Source organism: Sceloporus undulatus, chromosome 5 (genome assembly GCF_019175285.1).
Source record: "Sceloporus undulatus isolate JIND9_A2432 ecotype Alabama chromosome 5, SceUnd_v1.1, whole genome shotgun sequence".
Lineage (NCBI taxonomy): Eukaryota > Metazoa > Chordata > Lepidosauria > Squamata > Phrynosomatidae > Sceloporus > Sceloporus undulatus.
Window position 1 is genome coordinate 159,992,648 of NC_056526.1, and position 18,600 is coordinate 160,011,247.

An 18,600-nucleotide genomic window follows, 5' to 3' on the forward strand; every position below is an offset into this window, starting at 1 on the left:
CCATTCCTACCTCTCGGGCAGATTCCAGATGGTGATGCTGGGAAACAGCTGCTTTTCCAAGAGGGAGCTGACATCTGGCGTCCCTCAGGGCGTCATTCTGTCCCCTATGCTTTTCAACATTTACATGAAGCCACTGGGAGAGATCATCCGGAGACATGGGGCATGGTGTCATCAGTATGCTGATGACACCCAAATTTATTTCTCTATGTCCCCGACTATTGCAGTGACTAGGGATGGCATCTCTCCTCTGGATGCCTGTCTTGGATCGGTAATGAGCTGGATGAGGAAAAACAAACTCAGACTGAATCCAGAGAAAACGGAGGTACTCGCGATAGGTATCCCAAATCCAGGGATGGAATTCTGTCACCCAGTCCTTTAAATGATGAGGTTCGCAGTTTGGGAGTACTCCTGGATCCGTCCTTACAATTGACATCCCAAATAGATGCAACGGCCAGGAGTGCTTGGTATTAGCTTCGGTTGATATGCCAACTGTGTCCCTACCTGGACTGAAAGGACCTTGAAGCAGTAGTACTTGCACAGGTAATCTCTCGGTAAGATTTCTGCAATGCGCTCTACTTGGGGCTACCCTTGTACCAAATTCGGAAGCTTCAGTTGGTTCAAAATGCAGCCGCCAGATTGGTCACCAGAACATCTAGGTTTGACCATATAATACCAATACTGAAATCTCTTACTGGCTGCCAATTAGCTTCTGGGTGCAATGCAAGGTTTTGGTTATTACCTTTAAAACCCTACATGGCTCGTTCCCGAGTTACTTGTGGGAGCGCTTCTCCCCTACATAATCCACCCTGCACTCTTAGAACATCTGGGAAGTTCTTACTAGAATATTATAATGCCAGGTTAATGACAACTTCACATAAGGCATTCACTGCCGCGGCCCCAAGATTATGGAATGACCTACCTGAAGAGATCCATCTCATTACTACCTTAGAGGCCGTTAAGAAGGCACTCAAAACGGATCTCTTCCAGCGGGCTTATCTACTGAATTCCGTATAAAAAGGTTATGAGGACTGCTCTTCCTTGACTCTGATTGTTGGCTAATGGACGAATTGTAATTTTTAGAGAACTAATAGGAATTCTTGGTAAATTCAGTGTTAGTATTTTATTGTTGTATGGATTTGTAAATTGTACTAAGTGTCTTTTAAGGTTGTAATCCCACTTCGATCTGTGGGAGAGGCGGGAGGTATAAATAAACTATATTATTATTATTATTATTATTATTATTATTATTATTATTATTATTATTATTTAAACAGAATATAGTAAGACTTTTGTGAAAGTAAAAAACTTAATTGTAAGTTAACTGTTTCCTAAACACAGCCATAATCTCCTCACTATTGTTGCTGCTCCTTATTTTCTTACCCATTTTGGCTCAACTGGCATCACTTCTCAGAGACTTAGGGAAATTCCAGGTTGATATAAAAAGTCTGTGTTTTCGCAGTATAGTTGCATGGAGTTCACTGTTTGCTGTTGTTCTTTTAGAGGCTGTTTGTAGCAATTTCTTGGGACTGCGGTAGGGATCATCAGGAGAGTTTTGGGTTTTGCTTTTTTAAATCAAGGTGTGTAGTTTGCTGAGGTGCCTTATGCTTTGGAAGAAAATTTTATCCTCTCTTGATTTTTAAAAAAAATTCTTGGTGATATACTGCAAAAATGTTATTTCACTGATGCACTATAACTTAAAAAAAATTAAAAAGGGAAGGGAGAAGAGGAGAGTTTTCTTGCTATATGCTTCAGAATTAAAAAGAAATCTACTTAAGGGTGGGAATAAAATGTTGCTATTGGTGCCAGTAACTGCAAAAAAATAGTTCAGAATAACAGAAACATAATTTGGATATGTTAAACACATTTAAGAACTGCAGCAACAAATGCTGTAATTTCCTGACAGGTTTGTCCTCTCAAGCCCTTAGTGAGAGATAAGCAGACAGATGGACAAAGAGGGCAAATCATGTAGAGAGATTAGTATTCCTTCTTTCATTGCTTGCTTGAAGAGAACAGGCAGGAACAGTGAGGAGGGTAGCAGCAGAAATATGACCAAGAAACAACAGGGATTGCTACTGGGCCTCCTATTAGGGTAAGGCCTTGACAGGCTCTTCATAATCTAACCTTGGGTGTAATCTTGCCACTCCTGCTTTATTTATTTGAAAAATGCCAGTGTGTCATGTGGATAAGAATTGAAATGAACATGACTGAAATCAACCCACCTGTACTCAACGCTGTGTGGCAAGAACCTATTTTTTTTTTTTGTCCCAGATGCCTCATTGTAGTGATAAAGGAGGAAGATAAAACAATTCAGTAGGCCTTACAGCTGCCAAATCTGGTTTTGGCCTTCATAGTTTGCAGTTTAGGTCATTGGGGGCATGCTTAGATCACTTTGAACTGGCAACTGGGGAATGGCAGCAGGAAAGGGTAAGAGGCAGGTGATGAAAGTTAGCTTATAAAGTTAGAAGTGCTTTGGAGAGATGGAAATAGAGTTAAACAAGATTTTGTATCACATATGTTGGTACTGCTAGTTTAAAATGTATTAAAATCATGCACATGGGAAAGGTTTCTGTAAAACCATTTTGCCCCACTCCCAAAGCTTTTATGAACAATATGGAGTTTATCACACGCAATGGCTCCTGTCATGCTCCTGTCGCCCAAACATCACCAAACTGCGACGGGAGCCTCCTGGTGGGATCGCTCATGGTGCTACGCTTCCGTTTTCATCATGGAAGCATCAGTGTATTTGTTAGAAAAAGGGCCCTTTTTAAATAATGGATCAAATCGTTATTTAAAAAGGGCCCTTTTCCTAACAATTGTGAGAATGCTTCCATGATGAAAATGAAAGCGTACCCCTTTAATAGTGCCAGGTGCAATCCCACCAGGAGGCTCCTGTCGCAGATTGGTGACGTTTGGGCAACAGGAGCATGATGGGAGCCCTTGCATGTGATAAACTCCATTGTTTTCACTTGGTGTATGAACAACAGTAATGTTGGTGGTTATCCGGCCTCCAAAGAAGAGTGTGTTCCGTTACTATTGTGCTATAGAAGAGAAGGCCCTGTCGTGTGGCAAACAGCATATTGACCTAACTGGGCATAGAGTTATCAGAAGTATGAGAAGTGTTTTCCTTTAAGAAATCCAATTGAGCAGACTGGCCAGCTGAAACTTAATTCTGGATACTATATAGTTTTAGCTCCCCCCCACTGGTATACATGTATCACGTTTGTCTCTGTGTAATGAGGGGAAACAAAGGGATTGGAAATACTGTATGGTTTTAACCTCCCTTACACATGCAAAGGTATCTTAATCCAGATCAGGGCCCTGCATGCTTTCTTGTAAATAAACAAAAAGCTGCTCAGTTGCACTCCATTTATCTAACAAACTGAGTAGTTTAGCTCTCAGTCACTCAGAATGTTATGTGTAAGAGTTCCTAGCAGATTAATGCACAAAGTGAGCTTCAGAGATCCAGAAAATTGCCTGTTGTTCTTAAAACTAAAGCTCCTTACACCTCATGAATTGTTTATATATAATATCAGCTGGTAAGCTCTCCAACTGAAAGGTCTGCAGCCCTTATAAGTACTTAATAACTTGAATGACTAAAAAGCTTAGTCTTGCTGAGCCCGCTAACCTAGAAGATCAAGCTGGCTGGCTGGCTGCACTTGAAGCCCCTGAATGCTTAAGAGCTTCAGTTCATAAAGTTGTTGTGGCTTTTGGAACCAGCTGTCCCCAAGGAAACACACAGATTTGATAGGGAAAACTAATCTTTATAGACTTGGAAACTAATATTTGAAAAATGACAAAACTTCCTTCACGCTTTGATTTGTTTAGATGCTCAGCTGGTGTATGAGAGATTTTGATGTCAGTTAACACCAAGGCTTGGAGAAGTTATATTTTTTGGACTCTATTCCCACAGAATACCCCAGCAGACAAGGAGATGAGGTAAGGGATTTTATAAGTTGTAGTACAAAAAGTAACTCTTCCATGCGCTGGTTAAAACCAGAGGAAAAGAAACTCTAGAATAAGTAAACAAGTGAGATTTCAGATTTTATGGGTCAACTGCACAGCCACCTCTACAGAATTTTATGATGGGAGCACCTATAATTTGTAGCCCTTCCACATTTTCCCATTGCTAGTTGCTTTTGTGAAAATCTTTTACGAGAAAAAAGAAAGAATATCTGCACTATTTGTTTTATTTGTGCAAAGGAACAAGGCCACTCACAATAGTGCTTCTTGCTTATTGCCACTACCTTCCAGGCAAAGTACAAAGTGTAGGTTATTACCTTTGAAGATCTACATGGTTTGGATCTAGGTTACCTATGGGATCACCTCCTCCCATATAATCCGTCCCATACACTCAGGTCCTCTAGGGGATATTTGCTTCAACCGGCTGGGATTAGATTAACAACTATCACCCAGAGGACCATTTTGTCAACTGCCCCTGGACTGTGGAATGATCTGCAGAGAGAGATTCAACATTTAAACATGCTGTCTGAATCTGAAACAATATTACAGACCTATCTCTACCAACAGTTGATTTTAAACCTGTTGCTTTTAAACTATGAATTTTAAATTGATATATTGTTAATTTTATGTTTGATGATTTTTAGTGTATCTTAGGTCTATGTGTTTTAACTTAATGTGTTAAAAGGGTTTTATGTATTTATAACTATGGCGGGTTACAGACGGGCAAAAAGGGATGTACTCATGACGTCATGAAGGTAGAGCCTTCAGACGGGCTTTACCTGAATGCCGTCATGAACACGCCCCCGCACGCCCCAAGCGGGAAGAAGCGGCATTAAAAAGGTGCTGCTTTTTTCCGCTTCTTTTCTGTTTGATACGTACCTGCGCAGCTCCGTCTGTAAGCTGCTGCACCGATACGTCAGAATTGCTACGCCGCAAATATAAGTTGCCGGTTTAAAAGCTCCGTGTCAGCTGCGTCGCATAATGGGTTGGGTTCTCGGGACATGCGTGGTTTGCAGTCAAGCTTTAATTGCAACGTCCGCTGCCATGGAGCTGTGGAAGCTGAGGCACAGCTGCGGCGCATTTTAAGCCTCGTAACCCTAACCCTAACCCTAACCCTAGAGCAACATGTACGCATGCACTGCTTGGAAAGTTTGGACTTTAAAGTGCACCCCTACACACATTCCTGTGCCATTTTCACCTAACAATAAAAAACGCTAAAACTGTAAATATTGACATATGTACAAAGGAGGTGAGGGGAGATGGCAGCGGAGACAGCTGTGGCTGCGCATTGCAGATTCAGCAGGAGCGCGGGGACCAAAGGAGAGGAGGCATCTTTGATGCTGCTGACACTGGCAAAGTGCAAGCGGACAAGGATGCCAACACCAGCTGATCACCAGCTGGCAGGAGACCACCATTGTTTTAAAGGGGCTTGGGCACTTTAAATGTGCCCATAGGCTTTCTGCCACCTCTGCTTAGCCCTGCGCAGCTACGCATTCGCCAGCCGGCAAAGGAAAAAAAAAAGAGACCCTGGAGTTTGAATGTGCCCAAGACCTTTTGATGCCCTCTAAACTTGCCCCCCAAAGGCAAAGGACAGGGGGCCTGGGCCTGGGATCAAGGGGCAGGGAGCACTGACAAGGCACTAGGTCCCATGATGTCCCATAAAGACATCATTTCGCCTCCCAGGGCATGTGTTCCCTCCCAGCCCTATCTACTCTATTCTACCCTTCCTGTTCTCTCCTCCCACCATGCCTGGCTCACTGGTCCCCAAACCAGCAATCTCCAAACTCTGTCCTTCCAGGCGTTTGGACTTCATCTCCCAGAATTCCCAGCCACCTTGCCCTGTGGTCTGGGATTCTGGAAGATGAAGTCCAAACGCCTGGAAGGACAGAGTTTGGACATTGCTACCTCACAGCACTCCTGCCTAGCTTTAAAGTCACAGGGAAAAAGTTTAAAGGGGCTTGGGCGCTTTAAATGCGCAGACAGGCTTTCTGCCGCCGCTGCTTAGCGATGCAGCTGCGAAGCTGTGCACCTCTCATGCGGCAAAAGAAAAAAAAAGCCGCGGTTTGGGTCGCCCGTGCAGAAGCTGCCTCTCTTTTTGCAGCGTCCTCCGAGGCGGCGGTTTGGAAACTCCGGGTCCGAAACGGACCCAGGTGAGGCGTCTTTACTGCCCCCCGTGTGGAAGCTCCAACACCTGAAGCACGCCCTCGGGGCGGGCCGTCTGGAAGCTCCGCATTCAGCTAAATACACCTCCAAGACGTCCTCCCCTGCCCGTCTGTAACCCGCCTAAGTTGTACCCTATCTTGAGTCATGGGGAGAGGCAGGGAATAACAACACCACCACAACAACAATAATGCTGTTGTTGCTGCTGCTGCTGCTGCTGGCTGGTCCTCATGGCACAACCTCCACATCCACTCTCAGCATCTCCAGCTTTTTGATCATTGTAAAAAGTAGCCAGGGTATGTGTGTGAAGTAAACTGTATGACATCTTAAGTAACTTGGCTAATCATTATCTAGATCTCTTAACAGTGTAGGTGACGTGACCGATCATTAGTTGGATTTCTTCAGGGCCTCATCATTATTGGCTCTGGATGGCATGAGATACAGTCTGGGAATACCTTAAAAAAGAAAAGATCAGCAGTCTAGACCCTAACTCCTTGCTGCCGGTTGCATGCTCTCTGCTACTGGGTAGCAATGATGATGAGTTAATGGCCATGAGCTGGAAGTACTGAACCACACAAGTCCCATGGGGCTTATTTGTTCTCATATGTCCTTGAACTGAAAAAAACAAAACAAAACAAACCCATCCTTTGAGAGGAAATAAAACATTACTGCTAGTGCCAGGAATTGCAGATTAATAAGCTAGAACAATAAAAACATCTGGTTGTTCTTCCACTCCCAAGAACTACAGTTATGAATACTGCTGCCATCTACAACATTTACCTCTCTGGAGAAACCCCCTGGGGGGAAAAAGACATTGTATATTCAATAACTTCTGAGGAACAGCAACAACAAAAAAGGAATGTGATGTTGATGCACTCAGGGTTGAAGAATAATTCTGTTGGCATTGACAGTCTTCTTAAAAGTAATCTTTTGTACCTTTTCACCTCGTGCTGTGAAGAACTGCATTTCATTCTGATCTGCATGCTAGGAGAGTTTACAGAGTGTTTTGGAGAAACAATGGGCCCATTTAAAAATATATAAGCTGAAAATACATGAAAAGTTAGTTTAGTTAAAGGTGGAAACATATTAAGTTAGGTAAAATGTGTAAATGTGCATTTTATGACGAAAGTATAAAGATTATGCATAAATTTCCCTGTGTTGGGGGGAGTAATACAAAGTCTCACAAATCAGTATGAAAGGACTGGAAGAAAATGCAGGTGGCATTTGAGGAAATGCAACAGAATTTGGACTGAAGGATGTTTACTTCTCTAATCTTGCTGCGTGCAGTGTGAGTTTCTTTAAACAGGAAAGCAGATGCCATGGAGGTGAGGAGGATCAGTACTATAGTGTGTATGGAGTTACTCTTTCTCTCCTGCTGGAGCGCATGCTCTTTCAAAGCTGCTGTTAGCCCTATGAGTGAAACTTCCATTGATGGCAAGAAGAGCTTTCTTTCAAGCAGTAGTAGCAGCTTTGGTGCGGTATGTACTGTGGGACCAATGTAAGGGAGGAAGAAGTTTCTTTACCTCTTCTCTTTGTTGCTCTGTCATCCTGATTCTGCTTGGTTCCCTGTACATGCTATTTCTGGTTATAAAATCTCCATTCTAAATGAAATAACATATTTGGCATTAAATGTAGTTTGCTCTAAAATGGGTTGGAATCAACTAGTCTGAATGTTGTTGGACTGCAACTCCTAGCATTCCTTGCTATTGAGAGTGCTGGCTAAAACTGATGAGAAGTGCTGTCCAGCAACATCTGGAAGGCCACATGATTCCCCTGCTTGCCCCAAAGGGAGGGGGGCAACATTTTTGGCTCCAAAAATCCACATTTGTGGGCACACCAAGGACTACACATAGGGTTACCAGATCTCAAGATGTTGCCCAGAGTCTCCAGTTTTGGTGGGTCACTCCAACAGGCAGGGGTTCATGTTCTCCAGTTTTCATGGATTAGGCTCTAGGCAACAGACAAGGCTGCAAGCAAATCTCCGGTCAGTAGTCATTGGTCATTGTAGCTGCCTGTGTAGTTTGCTGGACTTTGCAAGGATTAATTGATTTAAATCAGTTCTAGCAATTTGCAAAGACACTTAATTTGCAAAGAGGAAAATAGATTCTGTCTATATCTGTGTTAGCATGGCAACTTTGAACAACTGTGGTTGCTACTTAATGTATAGTATAGAGTCTCAATCTTCCTGACATCACCAGGGACTGTCTCTAGGGCTGCCTTTGCACTGCAGGAATAATCCAGTTTGATACCACTTTAACTGCCATGGCTTAATGCTATAGAATTCTGGGACTTGTAGTTTTGGGATACATTTAGCCTTCTGTGTCAGAGAGCTCTGGTGCCACAACAAACTACAATTCCTATAACTCCATAGTGTTGAGCCATGGCAGTTAAAGTGGTGTCAAACTGGATTATTTCAACAGTGTGGATGCAGCCTTGGTCTCAGGTTTTAGCCTAGAAATTTCCCTTTTTCCTTCTCCCTTTCCCTCTGCTCCTGATCATATTGATCCTATTGGTATGCTTTTATTATAGTCACAGAAACTGTAATTGCCCTGGTGTGGCTAAAGAGATATTCTAATATTGAACATTATTTGTTTTGGGTTTTTTCCCCTGATCAGGCAGCCAGTAAAATTTTGAATAGGTTGTTGGTAGCTCAGGATGCCAGAAAAGTTAAGAGAAGCTTCCTTCTGAGATCAGTATCAGTTGTTATTCATGTACCTCAACTTGTGGCCCACTCTGAACAAGTGCTTTAATAAGATCCAGAAATCAAATGCATGCCACCCCAGCAGAAAGTGTAGGAGTGAGGAGACACCACAGGCTGTCTCCAACTTTAAGCTATGGAGACAATTTAACAACCACTTAAAAGTTATGTTTTTTTTTAAATAAATGACTCCCCTCCCCTTCTTCTTTAATGATGCATTTAATTCACTCCCTGCCCTGCACATATGCAGAGTATTAACTTAAAGGAGTTTCCATGAGTTTGGGTAGCATAGGACTAAATGCCTGCTGGACTGCATAATGTTAAGAGGTTCTTTAAAGGAAAGACATTGTGTGTGTTGTTGAAATTAAGTCATTAATCTCCTCCCTCTGTCCATCCGTTTATCTTCCCCATGTCTTCTTACTTCAGGCTAATGTGTCATAAAAAGAAAACCTCAAGCACATCCTGGTGTCTGGAATTTGGGGGACTGGGTGTCTGCTTGCGTCTTTCAGTTCACTGTAGCATAGAGAGTCTTTCTTGGCTGCCTTCTGGTAGCCATGGGAGTATCTGGAAGAAAACAACACAGTCTGGACATGCACTGAGTCCTGATGTCTGGGTGTCTTCCTTCTATCTAACTCTTACTGGCAATCAGGATGTTTTTAAAGGGCTGTTTTTTTAAAAAAAAGAATTAAGGATTTTGTTTTTGTTTTCTTTGCCCAAAGGCCTCTTTTCCCCAGTGGGAACCTGCTGATGGTTGCCCATCAGCAGTGAGCTTGGTCAAACGCAATGTGAGTTAGGCCAGAGCTGGTACTGGGTAAGTTCATTCCGTACACATATTAGAATTGGAAACATCTGAAGGGGGAGGAAGGATGTGTATGTGGCTTCGACTCATCTGTCAACTTATGGCAACCTCATGAATTTCATAGGGTTTTTTTAGGCAAGGACACACAGAGGTGTTTTTGCCAATTTTTTCTTCCGAAATCTAACCCACAGCACCTGGTATTCATTGGCAGTCCCCCATCCAAGTACTAATCAGGTCTGACTCTGCTTTTCTTCCAAGGTAAGTCAGGCTGTGGTGCCTTCAGAGTAGAGGTGTGGGAGGGATGCAGGGAGCACCACATAACACTTTCAGTAGGAGTGATACTAATGCCACCCAAACATCTGCTTTTCAGTAGAAATGGACTGTGGAATTTGCCTGCATCCCTTTAAAATGCTGAAGAGATGGTGTGAGGGAGGTAAGACTCAGTGGGAAGAGAAAGGAGAGGCCCTGTTTTTTTTAAAAAATAAATTTTTAATTAAAAATAATTATTTAGAATTTTTTTTTATTCTTTTTAAATTTTCTTTTTAAAAAATCAGATCTCACCAAATTTTCACTTTAACCACATGAAGCTATGGGCAGGAAAATACATTTGGGCTGATATTGTAATTTAAATATATAATTTTAATTTTGCTAGTTGCTTTACATCACAACTATTGCCATTACATTCAGTGATATGTGGAAATTATTATGTATGAGTAACATTAGCACTCATACAAAAAAAATTACCAAGGATTCTGTATGGTGTGGTGACATCCTGAGTTACTGCACTGGGTGACACCAACCCTAGTGACCCCACTGGGTGTTTTTACGGTAATTGGGAGGACAGTGGGGAGCAAAAGTATTATCGAGTAGAAAGGGTACAGAGCAGAGATAAACTGTCAGGGATAATGGGAGTTGTGGCTCTTCACCTGGCCTGGAACTCACCACCTGGTTGTGCACCACGCTGATCAGTTTTGGCCAGTTGTTGTATCTTTGCAAGAGTTGCAGAGAACTGGCTGAAGACCCCGACAAACTCTCCAAGCCTTCTCACTCTTGCTTCCACAGAAGTCTTCACCCTTCTTCACCAGGGTCCTGCTGGTTCTTGTAGCTTCACCCAAGACACCAAACAACTCAGTAGTCTTATATAAAAGATCTACTTTATTCTACTATATACACAGCTCCAAACAATACTCAACTCCTCACTCTACAACCACTACTCCAATCCACTACAACCCACAAAATGCATTGGGATGTATAGTCCCTATTATAGCCATATCATGGTACCACCTACTGTGGTCTGCTTCCACCCAGTAGGCGTGTACATCATTCCCATTGGTTCTCCTTGTCCATCCCACAATTAATGATTTCATCATCTCAGCCTTGACCACTTTACAATTGTCAGGTGTGTTCAATTATCCACTTTGCAATTCTTGTCCTTGGCATTCAGCACTTGTTAATTGTCTTACCATTCACACCTGTGTGGTTCTCTATTGGCTTCTGCTGAGTCACTCTGACTCTCACATACAAGTTTTATTTCACTACTGTATGTCCCATGTTGCTTTTTCCTTAACATAAACACCATGTGGCTCTCTCATCATCCCTTACCTCTGTGCTAGTTACGACTAATGGGACTTGAAATCCAACAACATATAGAGGCTCATATTAACCAGGCAGTGTTTCTGAAGTTGACTCTTTGAAGAAAAGGTAACAAAATAAGTTGGATTGTTTTGTTGTTTCTTTTTCTGGAAATATTACTACGAAAGTGTGAGATCAAGAAGATTAGATAAATGTAAAGATTAGTCTGAGAACACCACTAAGGGAGAGGAACATGGGGAAGAAAAGAGGCAGTGTTAGAGTGGTTTCTAATCATCCTTACTTCCAGCACTATTTTATTGGCTCTTTTTTCGGCATCTATCCTTTGCGGTGGAAGGATTGAGATGAAAGATTGAGGAAGAAAGATGAGAATTCCAACAAGTGCTATGAATATCTCTATCCTACAAAATCCTAGGATTTATAGTTTGGTGAGGTATTCTTCCCAGTCTGTCAGAGTACCTGGTGCCTCACCAAACTACAAATCCCAGGATTTTGTAGGATAGAATCATGGCAGTTAAAATGGTGCCAAACTCATAGAATCATAGAATCATAAACTGCTTTACTTCTGCAGTGTGGTTACACCCAGAGGGGAATTAGTTGCCTCCAATCCCCCCAACCCATCCCTTTTAACCAGCTAGAGAACATTTTTGTTTCAATGGCAGGGTTGTCCATTTAAAAATTACATTGCAACGGAGAAATGTCCACTTATTTCCAATAGTTTGAATTAGAGCTAAAGTTCCAAATGCCCAGAACCTTAAATTTCTTGTGCAGTGACAAGAAACCAAAAATGGAAGCAATAAATATCTCCTTGTTTAGCCCCAGATATGGGATATAGCCCAGAGATCTGTCCAAGGATGTGCAAGGTTATGAAAAAGCCTCAAGAGTTGGAGGCAGCAAAAAATACATTGAGTGTCTAGAACAGATACAGGTCTGTAGAGGCACAAATGTGAAGCTGAGATTAAAGAGATCTGAAAGGCTACACAGCTATGACTAACTTGCATTGCCAAAGATTCCTCACACAGAGCACAAATCTCTTGCCATATTGAGTAAAAAAATGTTTGAAAGCTGACTACGCTCTTTGCATAATATCTAACCTATGGCAGTAATACCAGGAACCATATCTTACATGGCCAATTTTCATTAACTTGGACTAATCCATTCTCTAGTACCATCAAACCCAGCCTCCAGCAGCTTCTGTAAAAAGTCAGGAAGAATGGCAAGCCCCAATAGGCAAAGGTGAAAAACCTGAGCTATCCCTTGATATTCTTAGATATCAAAATAGTTTTCCTTAAGCCCTGATGAATTGATAATGTCCTCTAGTCTAATGTTGATTATAGGTTTGCCAGGAAATTCCAGGAGCTGTAGTGCAAAAACAGATTGACTATTCCAGGTTCTGTGAGATAATTCCATGATAGCCACTGTGGTTTTCCAATAGTATCTGGTAGCACCCATACCAATTGGGTATTAGCCTTAATGTTTTATTCTTTGTTATTTTACTGCCATTCTTTCTAATGAAAAATGTACTAGAGGGGTATAATTCAACAGTTTACATGTCTTATGAAGACTGCCCATCTGAAGACAATTCACCAATAATATTTTGAAAAACCAGTATACAGTGGACCCTTGTTATACGCTGGGGTTTGGTTCCAAGATCCCCTGTGTATATCAAAACCTGTGTATGCTCAAGTCCCATTCAATATAATGACATAGCAAAATGATGTCCCTTATAAAAAAATGGAAAATCAAGGTTTGATATTTGAAATTTATAATTTTTGGAGCATTTTCAAACCATGTATGCTTGAATCCGTGTATAAAAAATCCGTGTATAAGAAGGGCCAACTGTACCTAATTTGAACAGTGTGCATGTGTGTGTGCGTGCGTCTGTGCGTGCACACCTCCAAGTTGCCTGTTGACTTATGGTAACCCCATGACTTTCATAGGGTTTTCTTAGGCAAGGAATCCTCAGGGGTGACTTTGCTAGTTCCTTTGCTTAAAATATAGCCCACAACACCTAGTATTCACTGACTGTTTCCCAGCCAAGCACTAACCAGCAATGATGTATTCAAGTCTTTTACTCCAAGTCTCAAGTCAGTTCTCAAGTACCTACCTTCAAGTTGAGTCTCATGTTTTTGCAAGAGACTTTCAAGTCAAGTTTCAAGTAGAATCTCGGGTCATAAATCAATTTTAACAGAAAAAATGGAGAAGGAGGTGTGTGTTTCCAATGGAGGTGGGGGATGGAAAGATGGTATCCAGGTTGTTGAAGTAGACCAGTGGCACCAAGGGGGCTGGAGGAGTGCAAAAGTGTGTGATTACTTCATTTGGCTTGGGGAAGAAGCAGGAGGAATGTGAGAACAAATGACAAACTAAACTAGAAGTTGGTGGTTTATGTCTGCTCAGCTGCCTGTGAGAAATGCTTCCCATACTTAGCGGAGTCTTGCCTGATGCTTTGAAAAAGCTTTAGCTGATCCTACCACCTCAAGCCTATTGCCAAACTTGTTTGCTGTGTTCCCTTCCAAAAAAGGCTTCTTGCACTCCCAAGGGGCTGTTTTGCCTGCTGCTAGGAAATTTATTTAATTATTCATTTATTTATTTGCTGTATTTATATACTGCTCTTCAGTCAGAAAAGCTCTCAGAGTGGCTTATAGATAGTTAATTAGACATTTCCCTCCCCCCAGGCTTGCAATCTAAAAAAGTGGTAACACAGAAGGAGAAGGGAATGGCAATGGGAAGGAAAATAATTCCAGCGATTCTTCACTCCCTCCAAGGCATGGATCATGGCAGATGGACTGGAGGGAGGCCTCTTCTTCTTTAATTGAGCCAGGCCTCATTAATCTGGCTGTCCTTTCTCTCCCTCTGAGGCCAGATAATGTCAGATGGAAATGCTTTAGAAGACTCCTTGTCCTCCATGGCTAGTAAGTTGGTAGCTAAGATTATGCAAGTCTTGGGTCAAGTCAAGTTGAGCCGGTGTTTCATTTGTGGCAGAGTCGAGTACAAGTCAATTCATTAAAAATCAAACAACTCAAATCTTCATCACTGTTAATCCAGGCTGACCCTGCTTCATTTCCAAGATCAGTAAAAATCTGGTGCCTTTTGAGTATTTGCACTAGCAGTGGTTTTATGTTGCCCTAACTAAGCCTTGACAATTGAATGTTCTGAAATGAATTTCATGCTTTACATTTAATTATCAAAGTGACTATAAAAGTTTTAGGAATAGTGATGATCTGGTAGGAGACATAAGATGCATCAGGAAGATATCACAGCATTTTATAGTAACATGTCTATCCATGGTTCACATTGCTGTTGCATATGGCATTGTCAATACTGCCATTCTACTAAGATGCTTTAACTTCCCACATGTTAATGGGCCGTATTCTCTCTTCCTCAACCTGTGCCGCCCCCAGCCCTATTTGCTTCATGAGGCATTCATTTAACATGTGGAAGATCTTTGCCTTCTCATCTATTGTCTGGCAGAGGGATTCAAAATTAGTTCCATGCTATTTGTTTGCTAATATAAATGCCACAGTTTTGAAAGAATTGAGGCTGAGATGTGTTTGATTTCCTTAACTCATGAAATGAAATGATTGTGAAGGCTGACTTGTTCCGTGTTGTTTTTCTTCTCTCTTCCTTCATCTATTTCTCACTTTGTGAGATTCAAATGTGTTGGTAAATGGATCTGAGGACTACTGTACTAGGCAGAATAGTTATTCCTAAGATCCTAAATTACTATCTCATCAAAGTACATCCCTTTGAATTCAATAGGACTTGCTTCCTAGCCTGATGCAGCTACATGGAAGACAAAATGAGGGCATTGCTTTCATCAGAATTCTCTCCCCCACATGAAAATTTCCTTCAGTTCCCAAATTTATAGCAATGCAGAGAGTGGAACATTGAAAATCTAAAAACTAGAACTCATATATTTGCTGTGTTCAGGTGGTACCTTTGCCCACCCCTTTTCTTTGGTTGCCTGAACTCTATTTCTAAATGTTCAACTAATATAAGTTACTCCAATGCTAGAAATTTAGGAACTGAAGGGAAATTTCATTGAGGGGCAGAATTCTTATGGGGGGGGCAATTCCCTTATTTCCCCCCTTCTCTCCCATAACTACATTTAAGTTTAGGGTGGTAGCCATTGCTTACTAGTGAAAATTTCCAGCGATGTTTAAAAACGAACCACTCCATTGTATTCCAGAGTTTTGAATTACTTTTTTTTTTTAATTACAACATCCAGAGTTCTCCAGCCAGCAAGGCTTTTCCAGTTGTTAAATCTTCAAATTTCCCCTGACTGGGCTGATAGAAACCAGTATCCAAGCATGTTACAAAATAACCAAACTTTGTTGTTGGCTTTTTGAAATGTTGCTTAACCATTGTTCACAATATTCTGGAAATGTGGAGAGGATGTAATTTTTAAACATTACCTACATTTCTCTGAGTTTCTTTCTGTATTGCCTCTGTCGATAGAAACCTGTCAAATGGCCATCTGTACCTTGCATTGTACAGTGGCTTTTTGTCCATGCAGTAATGGTGCAGAATATTATTCATTTCTGTCAGTGTTTCCACATTCAGTACTTGGCTTATATAAAGAACCACAAGATGTGAAATAAATGGACATTACAGCTAGGATTATGCATAAGATTTCTGAATTTCTAGTCCAGGAATTACTGTGGTCTCTAGCGTCCCATGTATCATATTCTGAGAAGAGGGAGAGACAGAAAGCACCAGCAAAGGAAACCTATTTAGCACGTAGATCGTGTTGTATGTTGTAGTGACAGAGAAGTTGTCAGAGGACTTAGTATCCACCAGTTTGGTTCTGTTGAATACTGTGTGTGTGTGTGTGTGTGGGGGTTGTTGTGTGGTGTTTAATATTGGGGGGAAGATGTGTGCTTTTTTCAGGGGGAATAGTACAAATTCCTCATCTTATATGAGGGAGGTTATTTTAAAAAGGTGAGTAAAGGAAATATAACAGAAATATACAGACTTATGTGTGGAGAAAATGGATGAGAGATTTTGCTTCTAGAATACTAGAATCTGGAATTGCCCAATATAGTTGAATGGAACAAGATTCAAGACAGGTGAAAGGAAGTACTTCATATGGCATATAGTTAAAGCTGTAGAACCCACCATTACAAGATGTAGTAGAAGCTGTCAACCCAGGCCTCATTCCCACTACAAAATAAATAATTTTTAAAGTCGAATCAATGAAGCGATTTAGCGCCAAATAGACATTCATGCTATTTGAGCTGTGAATGAACCTACCCGTTTCAATTTAATCCACTTCATGTTCACATTCAGCAATGGATCGATTCAACATCGTGTTGCCTCACAAGGGTGGCTGCGCTACAGGAACCGAATCAAATAGACTGCGCATTCACACTTGAATCAATTCATTTCAAAAGAAGTGAGGAATTCTGTGGATCCAGAAGAACTGGATAGTTTAGTAATGGGTTCCCCTCAACAAACCATGCCAGAAATTCAGAGCAAGTCTGAGGGCCATTTAAACCATTTCAGATCGGTTTGCAACCTGTTGTTATGTAGTGGGAATGAGGCCTCGGATAATTTTCAAAGAGGATTAATCAAATTAATGGGGGAGAAAAATGCTATCAATAGCTATTAGTTACAATGACAATGTATTATTTCCATTATCAGAAGCAGTATTTCTACTAATCTCTTTGTGATCTGCTTGTATATAGTAAGCATCTTGATTGTCAGTGCAGAAACAGAAGGCTAGACTAGATGGTCTTTTGGTCTTTGATCCAGCACATCTCCTCTTAGAAACACTTTCAGTCCTTTTCCCAACCTTCTTCCAATTTTTCGTAAAGGTCAAGGTGTTTTCAGCCAATAAAACCCTCAATTAAAAGACTATTCTTTGGGCTTACCCTTAGATTCTTAACATATTGACCAGGGGTGGGGCATATGGCTATCCAGATGTTGTCGGACATCTAGACTGTATCGATATTGGTGAGGGATGATTAGATTTGCAGTACAACTGCATCTGGAGAGCCACACATTTCACCACCTGAAGTTTTGGATTGGCCAATTTATTCCCCTTTTTGTAATGCTATCAATCTAACAGATGCACTGATGTTAAAATAAGAGAGAGTCATTGTAGGCAATTATAGGGACTATAAATCTTACAAAAATAAAAATAAAAAGAGATATTAAAAGAGATCTCTCTACCCTATGATTATAATTTTTTCTTGAATAAGAATAATTTCTCAATGGAACATCAAAATATGGTTTCTTTACGTTGCATTTAGTCTCTTTTCAAATCTCCCTTCTCAGTTTCAAGCCTATGGGGATATTTAAAGTAGTGCATATCATCATGACTATAAATTGAGGTTGAATGACAAGCTTCTATAGATGTAACATTCTGGATACTTAAATTGTACTCTTGGGTCAAACAAGGACTTCTGGAAATATTTTATGTTGCTTGCTTTTAATGCTTTGCTTCCATGAGAGATTCTGTAGAGGGTGATTTCTTGCTTTATCCCTACACTGCTCATAACATCATTTTATGGAAATACTCAGAAAACAACTTCAGTATGGATAATTTGTGCTGACAACATCATAGGGATATTTCTTAGACTAATGAAACTGAAGCTGTCGTGAGCACTTACTTGCAAGTAAGCCCCACTTAATCCAGTAGCATTTATGTCTGAGTAGACTCTGGGCATATCCAGACTGATTAAAAAACCCCAGAAAGTCCCCAATTTTGTTCCTGTCCTTTCTGATGTTAGTTTGGAGGTCTATATATGTTTTGTTTATTTCAGAATATTTTCTCTCAGCTGCCAGTATGATCAGAAACTTTTGATTCCAGCTTCAAAGATTGGCTTATTTTAATCCAGTATAAAATCAGAAAAGAACAGGAACAACACCTGGGACTTTTCAATCAGTCTGTACCACCGTTATATAGGATTGCATCATGGGAGACCAAGAAGGTAATTAAACCGAACCAAATCTTTCCAGTTAGTACATACATAGAGACACTGATCTACTCAATAAATCTGTACAGTGGACCCTTGTTATATGCTGGAGTTTGGTACCAAGATCCCCTGTAAATAAAATCCATGTATGCTCAAGTCCCATTAAATATAATGACATAGCAAAATGGTGCCCTTTATAAAAATGGAAAATCAAGGTTTGATATTTGAAATTTATACTTTTTAAAAAACATTTTCAAACCCTGGATGCTTGAATCTGTGTATAAAATATCCGTGTATAAGAAAGGCCGACTGTATATGCATTTATGCCACTATCTTCAACATTCTTCCCATGTGCCTCTTCTAGAGTTGGATGATTACAGGTAGAAGGAGGTAATGGGAAATAGTAGATAAACCCTCTAAAAATATTCCTTAATACTAAACACAATCAAATGATAGAAAAAGAAGCATAGCCT